The 12,808-nt window shown below is 37.7% G+C and overlaps 1 long non-coding RNA gene across 1 annotated transcript; it reads right to left on the bottom strand.

Moving 5' to 3' along the window:
- Positions 1-2,796: 2,796 nt before the first annotated feature.
- On the bottom strand, positions 2,797-4,190 carry LOC127120408 (uncharacterized). The gene is made up of 2 exons (XR_007803201.1): positions 3,842-4,190; positions 2,797-3,396 (listed from the first exon to the last, which is right to left on the bottom strand). It is a non-coding gene; the product is annotated as an uncharacterized LOC127120408 (long non-coding RNA).
- Between the last annotated feature and the right edge of the window lie 8,618 nt (positions 4,191-12,808).

Below are 12,808 nucleotides of genomic sequence, written 5' to 3' on the forward strand. Positions count from 1 at the left end.
GCTCAACCGGTTATATATATACCACCTACCGTGGTCCATGCTACTCCTTATGTTGAAGAATATGTTTTCCATGCTGACCAGAGTGAAACTGTTGGAGTCTATGAAAGGATGGACTAGTTTCAAGATCAGTTTCAAGTTATGCAAAAAGAGATTCAGGCTTTAAGGGGAAAATATTTATTTGGGAAGAATGCTCATGATCCGTGCTTAGTTCCTAATGTGAAGATTCTGCATAAGTTCAAAGTACCAGATTTCGAGAAGTATAAGGGAAACTCATGTCCTCTGAGTCACTTGGTGATGTATGCTTTCATGATGTCAACTCAAATGGATAACCATCAACTGTTGATTCACTACTTTCAAGACAGTCTGACTGGTGCTACTTTGAAGTGGTACATGGGACTTGATAGCACCCAGATCCGAACTTTCAACGACCTAAGTGAAGCTTTTGTTTGTCAGTACAAGTATAATGTTGATATGGTTCCAGGAAGAGATCAACTCCGTGTTATGTCCCAAAAGGATAAAGAAACTTTCAAAGAGTACGCGCAGAGATGGCACATCTGACAGTTGCAGAAGGTATGGGAATGGTTTGCCCAAGAAGAAGGAACATGATGCTAATGCTATTTCGTAAGAGAAGCATAAGAGATCTCTGAGAAATAATCAGCATCATCAGCATGTGGCGTCAGTTACTCCAGTTATTAATCTTGCTCCGGTCGTTCAAATAGCACCAAGTTATCAACCACGTTTTCAACAACGTACCAATCAACGGAACCGTGTCCAGAGACCTACACAGTTTGATCCAATTCTGATGTCCTTCTCAAAATTATTTCCTGCTTTGATACAAAAGAATTTGGTACATACAATAACTCCAGCAAATGTTCCGAAAGAGCTTCCATGGTGGTATAAACCTGATCATCATTGTGCATTCCATCAACGTGCACCCGATCATGATATTGAAAATTGTTTCGCTTTGAAAGCTGATGTGAGAAGATTAATGCATATTGGTACTTTGTTATTTGAAGACTCTGGTCCCAATCTACAAGCCAATCAGTTGCCTAAACATGGTGGTGCAACTGTGAATATGGTCGAAGGATGTCCCGAAAAATACTGCGTTTTTTATGTCAATCTGATCAGAAGATCCTTGGTCGAAATGCATGCAACTTTGCGCGAGTTGGGTTATTATGAGCATTACCATGTTTCTTGCAACATTTGTTCCAGAAGCCCTCGAGGGTGTGTTGTGGTGAAAAGAGACTTACAAGAGATGCTGGATCAAAATCTTATTCAGATCACGAGGGATAGAGATGAAGATGAGCATATGGTAAACGTCCTAGTTCCCCGTTTTAATATCACATAACCAATTGTGATTGCATATAATGGTCAGAAGTATGTTGTTTCCCCAATGGTCATTTGTTTGGCGGGTCCTACGCCCTACGAGTCTAATAAAGTTGTTCCTTACTGTCGTACCCCAAAATTTTCCCTCCCTTTTTGCTTTTGATTTGACTTATGACTTGAGACTCATTCATGCCTCATTCATGTGCATACTTCATTGATGATTAACACTTGCTAACAAGCATCATAGGTTCAAGGTTTGTGGCTAATGCAAATCAGGATTTTGGCTTGAAGATTGTGATATTGCTCATCATGTGGGTTGAAACCCTAATCGTTTGATTCTTTGGGACCTTAACTCATGAGGCATACACCTTAACATTCATTTGTGCATCCCAACCCTAACTCTTGACTATGCTCCTATAGGATTTTGTTGCTTGACCTCCTGTGCATGGACTTGGCCTTTAAACCCTAATTTGTGGGCCCATGGTTTGAGATGCTGGTGATGGAGTTTTTTGATTGGTTTGAAACCCTAATCAGAGATGGTTGGTGCATGAGTTCCATGTTTGTTGACCTCTGGACTAGGTAGTCACCCAAACCCTAGTTATTAGATGTTTGAGACCCTAGAGACTGCATCCTGATGACCATTCATGCTTAAACCCTAGTCATTGATCTTGTAAGGTCATGGATCATGTGGCTTACTTTGAGGGAGTGGAAACCCTAGTTGTGGTTCATGGTATTGGTACATTACTTGTGTTGATTGTTTGTTTGGTTTGATACTATTAGCTATGGCTTGGCTTTGGACCTTGACCTAATAAACCATAGTTATGCCCAACATCCTTTGTGTGGGATCCTAACCCCAATTTCACCTGATACTTCTTCACCCATTGTGTGTTTGCCCTCTCTTGCTTGTTCAACTTCACCTAACAACCTTTTATGCAAGGCTATTCTTGGTATTGATTCCATTTATCTTGTGCTTATGTCCATTGGTTTGAGCCCAAGGTCTTAGCCCCGCCACTTTCATTTTCTTTCACCCAATAACATTGCATCTGGTCCATGTTTGTTCAAGCCCACTTCATGCCATTGTCATTGCTTGGTTTTGTCTAGGGATCTTTGGCTAGATCATGTAGTTATTCATTCTTGGCTTAATGGGATTTACTCCATATTAAGTCATGAGCCATCCTCTCTTGTTTCATTTATGGATCTCCAGTTTGATTTTGTTCAAGTTATAATCTTGGTCATGGTCATGAATTGTTCATGTGAAATACATGTTCAAGGTCATCTTTAGTCATTATAAGATTCAAATGGTGGTCATAGTTCATTCATGTCAAATTTGGTTCCATTACGAGCCATTTTTAAGACTATACATGTTCAAATTTCATCCATATCCAATTTGTTTTGAACTTACATCATAAACCATTTTAAACCATTCATTAAATCTTGTATCCAAAATCACACAACCATGCATCTTAAAGCTAAACTCAAATATACCATTCCCATTACAACATGGCCATGAATTACAAAGTCATCTTCGAAAGGATAAACATTTTTAAACCATAAACATGGACTTGGCATTCACTTGATCAAACCTACACCAATTCACATTTTCTTTTAAACCATACAATATTTCAATCCAAAATTACATTGTAACCATGTACAAATACATCCCATTACAAACCATCCATTCAAATTACCATTACATGGCTATTTCCAACATAACCAAATACATAAAGTCTATCCAGAATTCCATGGAATTTGCAATTTACATCAAGCCATACATTGTTTTCAATTCCAAATTTTTAATATTCAACCATTGTTCCAATTTACATTTTCAAACCAACATTCATATTTAAATTTCAGATTACAATCCAAATTCCCATGGCCTATGATCATATTCCAAACCATAATAGCTCCATAATAACATCCATACTACGACAATCGTAACAGAGCAGCATTAAGTCCATGTCATTTCAACATATCCAAGCAAGCACGTTCCTACACAAGCTCATAATCTAATTAAGTTCAGCCATGAATCTTCAACCCGTAGCAAGGCTTCAAGTGCAGCCAGTAGATCACCTGCATTTCACAACAACAAACAGATCAACAAAATAAAATTAAAAGAAGCATTTACATTTCATTACAATTTCGTTTTACATTCCAATTTCGTTTCAGAAATAACTAACTTCCAAATTTGTAACTAACAATTGCATTTGAAGTGAATTACATGTGAATTTCTTAACTGAATATGAGTTCTATAAATTAAAATCATTCACGCATCAATTCATGGATCCATTCTCTCATCACTAACATATCAAAATCTCATTGCAGAGGGATCAAAATCGCTCAACGACATGATTCATTCAACAACCTCTCAACAATTCACGCAGTAGAAACCATTCTTCGCACCCATCACTCACATAACTTCTCAACAATTCGCACATAAGCAACAAAGGATTATAGAAGAAGAAGATACAGAGAGTTTGAGGAGAAGGAAAAAGCAAATCGAAGGAGCAAGCGCTACCTGTGAATGCGACGTCAACTCTGACGAGCCACCGTGTCAAATTATGGTACGTGTTTAGCTTGTTAATTTACTTCAGATTGTTGTCATTCAAACACGTTCAACCATAAGTTCCGTCGCGTTTGAGCTTCGATGCGGCTTCGCGTGTACATCAGAGATGAAGATCCCCGTGGAGACGTTAAGCGCAGAAGACCATTCGCAGGTCGCCATTGATGAATTTGGTTTGGGATTCTTGAGCTGGATTCATGTTTTTCAACTGACCTATTGAAATCGAAAGGGAAGAAGAACTCGTATTTTTCTCTACGTGGGATCGATTATGAATGCTTCTGGCACCGTGTTGCTGAGTTTGCGTGGATTTGGACTAGGGATCCATTTCTGGACCATCTGAAGCTTGGTTCTGCTTGGGCCTGGGGCCCAAACGATTTTTATACACACACCCCTCTGCGGGCCTGTACTAACTTGTCCTCAGGGTCCATTCCGTTTGTGGACTTGTTTTTTTTTATTTCTTCTATTGCTTGATTAGTTAGTAATTAGATAATTAGTTTAAATTAGAAATATTAGAAATAGATTTAGATTTAGAATTTCATAATATTAGAAATATAGAAGTTGGTTAGGATTTTAGGGTTTAGGATATTAGAAATTAATTTTTGATTTAGAATTGGTTGGATTTTAGGATTAATAGGTTTTAGAATTATGGTTAGAAATATTGCTTTGATTAATGATTAATTTTGATGAGAGATTAATCAGTTTAATTAGTTGTGTAGGAAGTTAGAACTAATTGATTTTGATTAATGGGATTTAATTAAAAAATTGCATAATTAGGATTTCAATCCAATATCAATATCTTGTGAAATGACTATTTTTCCCCTTAGGGGTTTATTTTACCATTTTTAGTCATGTAAATGCATATTCCCTTAGGATTAATTTAGACTTAAAACTTTAATTAGTTTAAATCAAATCCTTGACTAGTCTTTGCATGCTCCCTTAGGAATAGCCTTTGAATTCAACTTTAACCCTTAGATTAGGATTAATCATAAACTCCAAATTAATTCCAACCCTTGATTCAAGTTGATCAAAAGCAATTTTGATCAACTAAATCCTTTGATCTTGTATAATCCCACAGTCTAATTCGAGTGATAAAAAGACCATTGATCACTTGATAAGGCTCTTTCTATAAGTTGTGGAGCTCGAAGCCTCAAGTCAGACTCTCAATCAAGGCATCCCAATCATACTGAGCAGTGGATCATACAAGACACATCAAAGGTGGTTGTTCAAGAACTTGTCAATCAAGGTTAAAATTATGTGGCATGAGCCTTAAGTAATAAAGAAAGGGTGAGAGTGGAGAATTTCAATCCTCATTTTGAATATCTTTGGATACGAGACGAATGACCCAGTTGCTCATCATATTCACCTCTATTCATAGACTTTAACACAATTCAAATTGTATGATTGTCAAGACTCTCTCTCCAACAAGCAATATCAACATAAGGAGCAGTAAAGATGTCTTCTGTAACGCCCCAAACTGCTTTCGAAATTATCGACTAACCCTACAAACCAACACGAGTCTTTTCAGCATGATTTGTCCTCACTCACACACTTTCCGGGCAACTTCCCAGAAGGTCACCCATCCAAATACTACTCCTAGTCAAGCACGCTTAACTTTGAAGTTCTTATCTATTAGGCTACCAAAAAGAATATACATCTTGTTTTCGGTAGCCCGTTCCATAAGAACTCCATAGTTAAGCATGCTTGACTTAGAGAAGTATTTGGATGGGTGACCTTCTGGGAAGTTTCCCATAAAGTGTGTGAGTGAGGATAAAGTATGCTGAAAAGACACGTGTTGGTTTGTAGGGTCATTCGGTAATCCTGAAATCAATTTGGGGCGTTACAAATGGTATCAGAGCCAAACCTCTCCCAGTACGATGTGGTTCGGGGGCGAACCAAGTGGAAGCTGGTGGGCATGTAACACCCGAGGCCGGAGAGGCGGAAAGTGGTTACATGTTACACCCGAGGGAGAAAGAGTGGTTGTTGGTGCATGGGGCATGACAATGAGACACTCATAGCAGCTTCTAGGGAAAATCGAATTCACATCGGAATGAGAGGGATCCTGAGACTGTGCGGGTATGAGACTGCATGCTTGAAGGAAGGCTTATAAGGATTAACTGGTACTACCTATACCAACAAGATGCCTCTTCTTTTCGGTATCCTGTTCCATAAGAACTCCATAGTTAAGTGTGTTTGACTTAGAGAAGTATTTGGATGGGTAACCTTCTGGGAAGCTTCCCAGAAAGCGTGTGAGTGAGGACAAAGCATGCTGAAAATACTCGTGTTGGTTTATGGGGTCAGTCGGTAATCCTGAAAGTAGTATGACGCGTTACATCTTCTCCAACAACTTGAAAGTTATAATGAGAATCATATGCCACGAGTCTTAAGTGGTAAAGAAGGAATGAGAGTGGAGAATTCTTATCCTCATTCTGAATATCTTTGGGTACGGGACGAATGACCCAGTTGCTCATTGTATTCACCTTTACTCATAGACTTTAGTATGGTTCGCATCAAGTGACTGTCAAGTCTTCTTTGTATTCTACTATTAATTAATCACTTCTCTTGCCTCATCAATCATCTTGTTGTCATCCTTAGTGGGTTGAACTACGAAAGCTCTGATTTCTCATTGCACAATGAGAATACGTATGAAGGAGATTTCATATTCTTCGCGAGATACCTTATTTATTAACTCTTCATTCATTCAATCAATACCATCTTTTTGAGATCAAATATACTCTTCCTTGGGTCATGCACATCCTTTTAGGACGACCTAATCAATGTCCGCCTTGTGAACCAAGAGATGTTTGGCTTATTGCCAGACATTTAATTCCTTTGTTTTTGGTTGTTCCAATATAGTGATACCATACCTCGGGCCCCTCACTTGTTGGTTCATACCAATTTTACTCTTCAGTTCAGAGTTTATTCCTCCATGGATCCAAGATACCGTTCTCCTTTGTTCTCAAATTATCTGCTCCCCAGTAAGTGATATATTTTTCCTTGTGCCAATCAATACTTCCCTTGGGTTTTCGTACTCACCCTTTTAGGATGGCCTATTCAATGTCCACCTTTGTATCAAGAGTTGTTTGGCTTATTTCCAGACATTTAATTCTCCTTGTTTCTAGTCATTCCACTACAGTGATACCATGCCTCGGGCCCCTCACTTGTTGGTTTGTCTGTTTACTCTTTGATTCAAAACCAATTTGCCTTTATGGAATCCCATGTTACCATCTTGCTGGTGCAGGTTATATTGTCAATCACTTCAATCATACTCTTTTAGTGGTGTTTGTCGTGTCAGTCCTTGTTGCATAGACAGACACTTGATTTCCTTTGTTTTCATGGTTCCACGAACTACGAATGCTTTGACTTTCTCATTACGCAGAGAATACGTAGGCACGAGGATGTGAATCCTTGGCGAGCATAATCCTAATTATTCCTCCTTCCGCCTTAGGGCAACATTCATATCTTTCATGATCCATGATTTACCTTCAATCATTAAACCGTTCACCCTAGTGACATACTAGTTCTTTGAAACCGAAATACAATTTTCTTTGGAGTTCCATATATACCCTTTTAGGACGCCTAATGAAAAGTCCACCTTTGTGCCAAGAGTTGTTTGGCTTATTGCTAAACATTTAATTCTTTGTTTTCGGCCCAACCATACAGTGATACCATGCCTTAGGCCCCTCACTTGTGGTCCATGCCACTTTTACTCTGTGCTTGCAAATGCTATTTCTCCTATGGATTCCAGTACACCATTACCTTTGGTTTCAAACTATACATTTTCAGTCACTTGTTACCAAATCTTCAATTTTGTGACTTTGGTCATTGATTCCGTTCATATCCATGATGCATTCATATTCTATATTCATTCACTTCATGTTATATACTAGTTATCTTTGAGTCAAATACAATATTTCTTTGAGCTCCATCTTGCACCTCCTTGTGAACGAGGAGTTGTTTGGCTTGTACCCAAACACCTAATTCATTCTTTTTTCGGTTATTCCAATATAGTGATACCATGCCTTAGGCCCCTCACTTGTTGGTTCATACTGGTTTTATTCTTAGGTTCATATTTCACCCTTGTTGGAGTTCAAATACATAATCTTTGGTTTAGACCATACTTTGATCACAACTTCTTATCACCTCCCACCACTAGTTCTATGAACTACCGAGCTCTGAATTCCTCATTGCACTATGAGGATACGTAGGCAAGAGGGCCCAATCCTCATCGAGCACTTTATCTATTTATTTTTCTTTTCCCTTATTCTTTTATGAGTATCTTTAGATATCACACCATTCGAGCAAGAGAAATCAAAACGGTTCCCATGGAGTACCATGGATGTTAGGGGCGGTAACACATTTCCCTTACATAACTGACTTCCTTACCAAACATATCTCTTTCCCCTAGGTTTTATCGATGTTTTCCCTTTCCTTCGGAAATAAATAAAGTTCGATGGAGACTCTGTTGTATGTTCGAGCGTGCGATACGTTCGGGTATATTTCTACTAGCTTCACTTACAAGTCCTTATTCCTTCTTTTTCTCCTGTTATAAACATTTCCGATGTAAGTGGTGTGACCCGAAGTGGTCGAGTATTTTTTGTTGCAGCTCCTAAGAGACCTGAAGATGTTTTGGTGGGGAAACCAACTCAAGTGAAAACTTTTGTTATGCGGTATGGCCATCCCAACAGTGTGGATCAGAATTCAGATCAGGATGAAATGTTAAAATTGATTAAGAGAAGTGATTTCAATATGGTGGATCAGTTATTGCACATCCCGTCCAAGATATCCGTCTTATCCTTGTTGATGAATTCAAAAGCTCACCGAGAGGATTTGCAGAAGGTTCTGGAGCAAGCCTATGTGGATCACGATGTAACAATTGATCAGTTTGATGGCATTGTGGCTAATATTACCGCATGTAACAATCTGAGCTTCAGTAATGAAGAGTTACCCCATCAAGGGAGGAATCATAACTTGACTCTGCATATTTCTATGAACTGTCAGGAAGATGCCACGTCCAATGTACTGGTGGACACTAGTTCTTTTATGAATGTTATGCCCAAGTCCACTCTGTCCAAACTTTCTTATCAAGGTGCTTCGATGAGGTTTAGTGGAGTTGTTGTGAAATCCTTTGATGGCTCGAGGAAGGCCGTAATTAGGGAAGTTGATCTCCTAATGAAGGTAGATACGTGCTTATTTTAGATCCATTTTCAAGTGATGGATATTCATCCCGCCTACAGTTGTCTTTTGGGTCGTCCATGAATTAATGAAGATGGGGCAGTGACGTCAACTCTCCATCAAAAGCTAAAGTTTATGAAGAATGGGAACTTAGTGATCATGGGTGGCGAGCAGGCCATGTTGGTGAGTCATCTCTCTTCATTTTCATACATTGATGTTGACGAAGCTGTGGGAACTCTGTTTCAAGATCTTTTTGTTGATGATAATGTTGTTAAGAAGAATGGGGAATCCATGACATCTTTGAAAGACGCCTAACAAGTGATAGAGAATGGTCAACCTTCTAGATGGGGACAAGTTGTTGAGCTTGCCGAGAACAAGAACAAGGTTGGTTTGGGCTTCTCACCTGGTTCAACCCAAAGAGATTTAAAGTGAATTCAGAAAGTATTTCACAGTGTTGGCTTTATTCATTCCAAACATAAATCTGCTACCGCAATCCTGGAAGATGACGAAGAGCAAGAAGCGCCAGACTTTGTGATGCATGGATTGATATGCTAGAATTGGACTACTGTTGATGTTCCTTCTGTTTGTCACTTGTCAAAGTAATATGTTTTTTGTCATTTTCAAAATCCTTTCACTATGCCCAAGGTGAAAGTGAATCTATGTGGGCTTTGTTTCAGATTTTGTCATCATTAATGAAATGTTATTTCATTTATCCATATTATGTTTTCTCTTTTTGCTTTTTTTTTTTCTGAAAAATGGTAACATAAAAAACCAAGATAATAATCGCTTTTATATTTGCATCACAATGTGCGCCTATTTGTTCATATAATCAAGCATAAAATCATTATGCAGATTGATTGTTAAACCCATTGAAAATAATGACCCTATGCCATCTCCCAACTTTAAATTCCCTGTGTTTGAAATGGAAGAGGAAGATGTTGAAGAGGTTCCTGATGAGATTTCTCATTTGCTTAAGCATGAAGAAAATACCATCCAACCTCATAAAGAACCGTTGGAAGTGATTAATTTGGGGTCCGAAGATAACAAGAAAGAAGTCAAGATTGGGGCACTGCTTTGTCCAGATGTTAAAAAGAGGATGGTAGAGCTTATTAGAGAATAGGTGGATGTGTTTGCTTGGTCTTATCAAGATATGCCAAGTCTAGATACTTATAATGTGGGGCATGGATTGTCGTTGAAGCCAGAATGTCCGTTAGTTAAGCAGAAGTTAAGAAGAACTCATCCTGATATGGCTGTCAAGATCAAAGAGGAGGTGCAAAAGTAGATTGATGATAGTTTCCTTGTTACTTCTGAGTATCCTCAATGGTTGACCAACATTGAGCTTGTTCCAAAGAAGGATGGTAAAGTTCGAATATGCGTTGATTATAGAGAATTGAACAAAACAAGCCCAAAAGATGATTTTCCTCTTCTACATTTTAACATGTTAGTAAATAATACGACTAAGTTCAATGTCTTCTCCTTTATGGATGGTTTCTTAGGTTATAATTAGATCAAGATGGCACTCAAGGACATCAAAAAGACAACATTTATTACACACTGGGGAACATTCTGCTATAGAGTGATGCCTTTCGATTTAAAAAATGTTGGTGCAATGTACCAAAGAGCCATGACTACTCTTTTCCATGACATGATGCACAGAGAGATAGAAGTCTATGTTGATGCTATGATTGCTAATTCGAAGACTGAAGAAGATCATGTTGAGTATTTGTTGAAGTTGTTTCAACGGTTGAGAAAGTTTAAACTCCATTTAAATCCTAATAAATGTACTTTTGGTGTCCATTTAGGAAAGTTGTTGGGTTTCATTGTGAGCCAGAAAGGTACTGAAGTAGATCCTGAAAAAGTCAGAGCCATTCGAGAAATGCCTGCACCAAAGACAGAAAAACAAGTCATAGGATTCCTCGAGGGTCTGAGTTACATATCCAGATTTATATCTCACATGACATCCAAATGTGCCAATCTTCAAGCTTCTCCGTAAAGATCAAGGTTGTGTTTGGACAGAAGATTGCCATAAAGCTTTTGACGACATTAAGGAGTATCTACTTGAACCTCCTGTGTTGTCTCCCCCAATGGAAGGAAGACCTTTGATTATGTATCTAACTCTGTTAGAAAAGTCCATGGGTTGTATGCTTGGGCAACAAGATGAAACTGGTAGAAAGGAGCATGCCATCTACTATCTGAGTAAGAAGTTTACATATTGTGAATCTTGGTATTCCATGCTCGAGAAGATTTTCTATTCTTTAGATTGGGTTGTCATACATCTACGATAGTATATGATTAATCATACCACTTGGTTGATATCCGAAATGGATCCAATCAAGTATATTTTGAAAAGCCAACTTTGACTAGAAGGATTGCTCATTGGAAGATGCTATTGTCTGAATATGATATTGAGTAATGTACTCAGAAGGAGGTTAAAGGAAGTATTCTTGCAAATCATTCTCACAAAGAGTCAATTTTAAAAACGTAGTACGGCGAAAATTTTAACTCGGATATTGTTCTCACAAGGATTCTTGATTATTACTATCCAAAGGTAAATAGAATTAAGGGGGGGGGGGTTGTTTGGTTTGGTGTTCGATTAAGAAAAAGTGATTATTAAAAGCAATTCTTGAAATAAGTTGTTATGAAATAAGTGATTATGAAATAACTCAATCTACCGATTCAGTTCCTACTATCATCGATTAATATAATTTTAATACCCTAAGCGGATTGTCTATTCCTATTTGGATACAAACTCAATGACAAGCGCAGTGAAGTTTGTGAGATGTATGATCCTATTGTCCGAATTAAGCAAACGGGATAAGTTTTCATGGATTAAGCAAACATGATTGATCAGACACAAAAACAAATTAAGCAAACGTGACGTGCCTATGTTAGGACCATACAATCAACCAAATTGAATTAATATATTTCATGCAATCGAATTAAGCATACAAGAACACAGAATATCATTGAAAGGAATTAAACTAAAATTAACATTATAATAATCTCAAGTTTCGGAACCTGAATTACGGCAGATCGAATCAGAGGGATTAGTTCTCCATGGAATTCACACAAGCTTTCAAATTTTCGTGAATAGTGATACCGTGTACTGTTTTCGGCTGCTTAGGTTATAGGAAAAGTAGAATAAACCTAATTTGGTCAAAACATAAATCAGACCCAAACTAAATAATCCAACACAAAATATAAATCTAGTGTTGAAGGCTTCAACGAATTTTTCAACCATGCTACAGTCCGAATTACCTTCTGACTTCTTCATAAAAGTCGTAGCTCTTTCTTTTAGCTTTCCAACGACTGGTAGCACACCTTGATCCAATACTCCTAGCTCTAGATATGAATTTATTCGTGCAGACTGCTAATACTGAAAATAAACTGCGAAAAACAAATAAGTGTGAAAATAAGATAAATTATAAAAACACATTAAAAGGGAAAAATAACCAAACTAAAACATGGAAATGCATAAGTATAAATATATAAGAATATGCATCAAAATGCACTGATCAAATTTCCTCACACTTGAACTTTTGCACTCCGAGCAAAATTTAAAATAAAACAAAGAAAACACAAACACATCATTAGTTACTCATCCTAGGCTACAAGTCTTCTTCAGTTAAGTGTGCATCGATAGGTACTAATCTTGCACACTAAGGATATTATAGGAACACTAATCCACAATTGTGCAATCATAAACCTCCTGAATACACAAATCAACTCGAATCATGTTATTATGTTAAA

The sequence above is a fragment of the Lathyrus oleraceus genome, chromosome 2, assembly GCF_024323335.1.
Source record: "Lathyrus oleraceus cultivar Zhongwan6 chromosome 2, CAAS_Psat_ZW6_1.0, whole genome shotgun sequence".
NCBI classification, from domain to species: domain Eukaryota; kingdom Viridiplantae; phylum Streptophyta; class Magnoliopsida; order Fabales; family Fabaceae; genus Lathyrus; species Lathyrus oleraceus.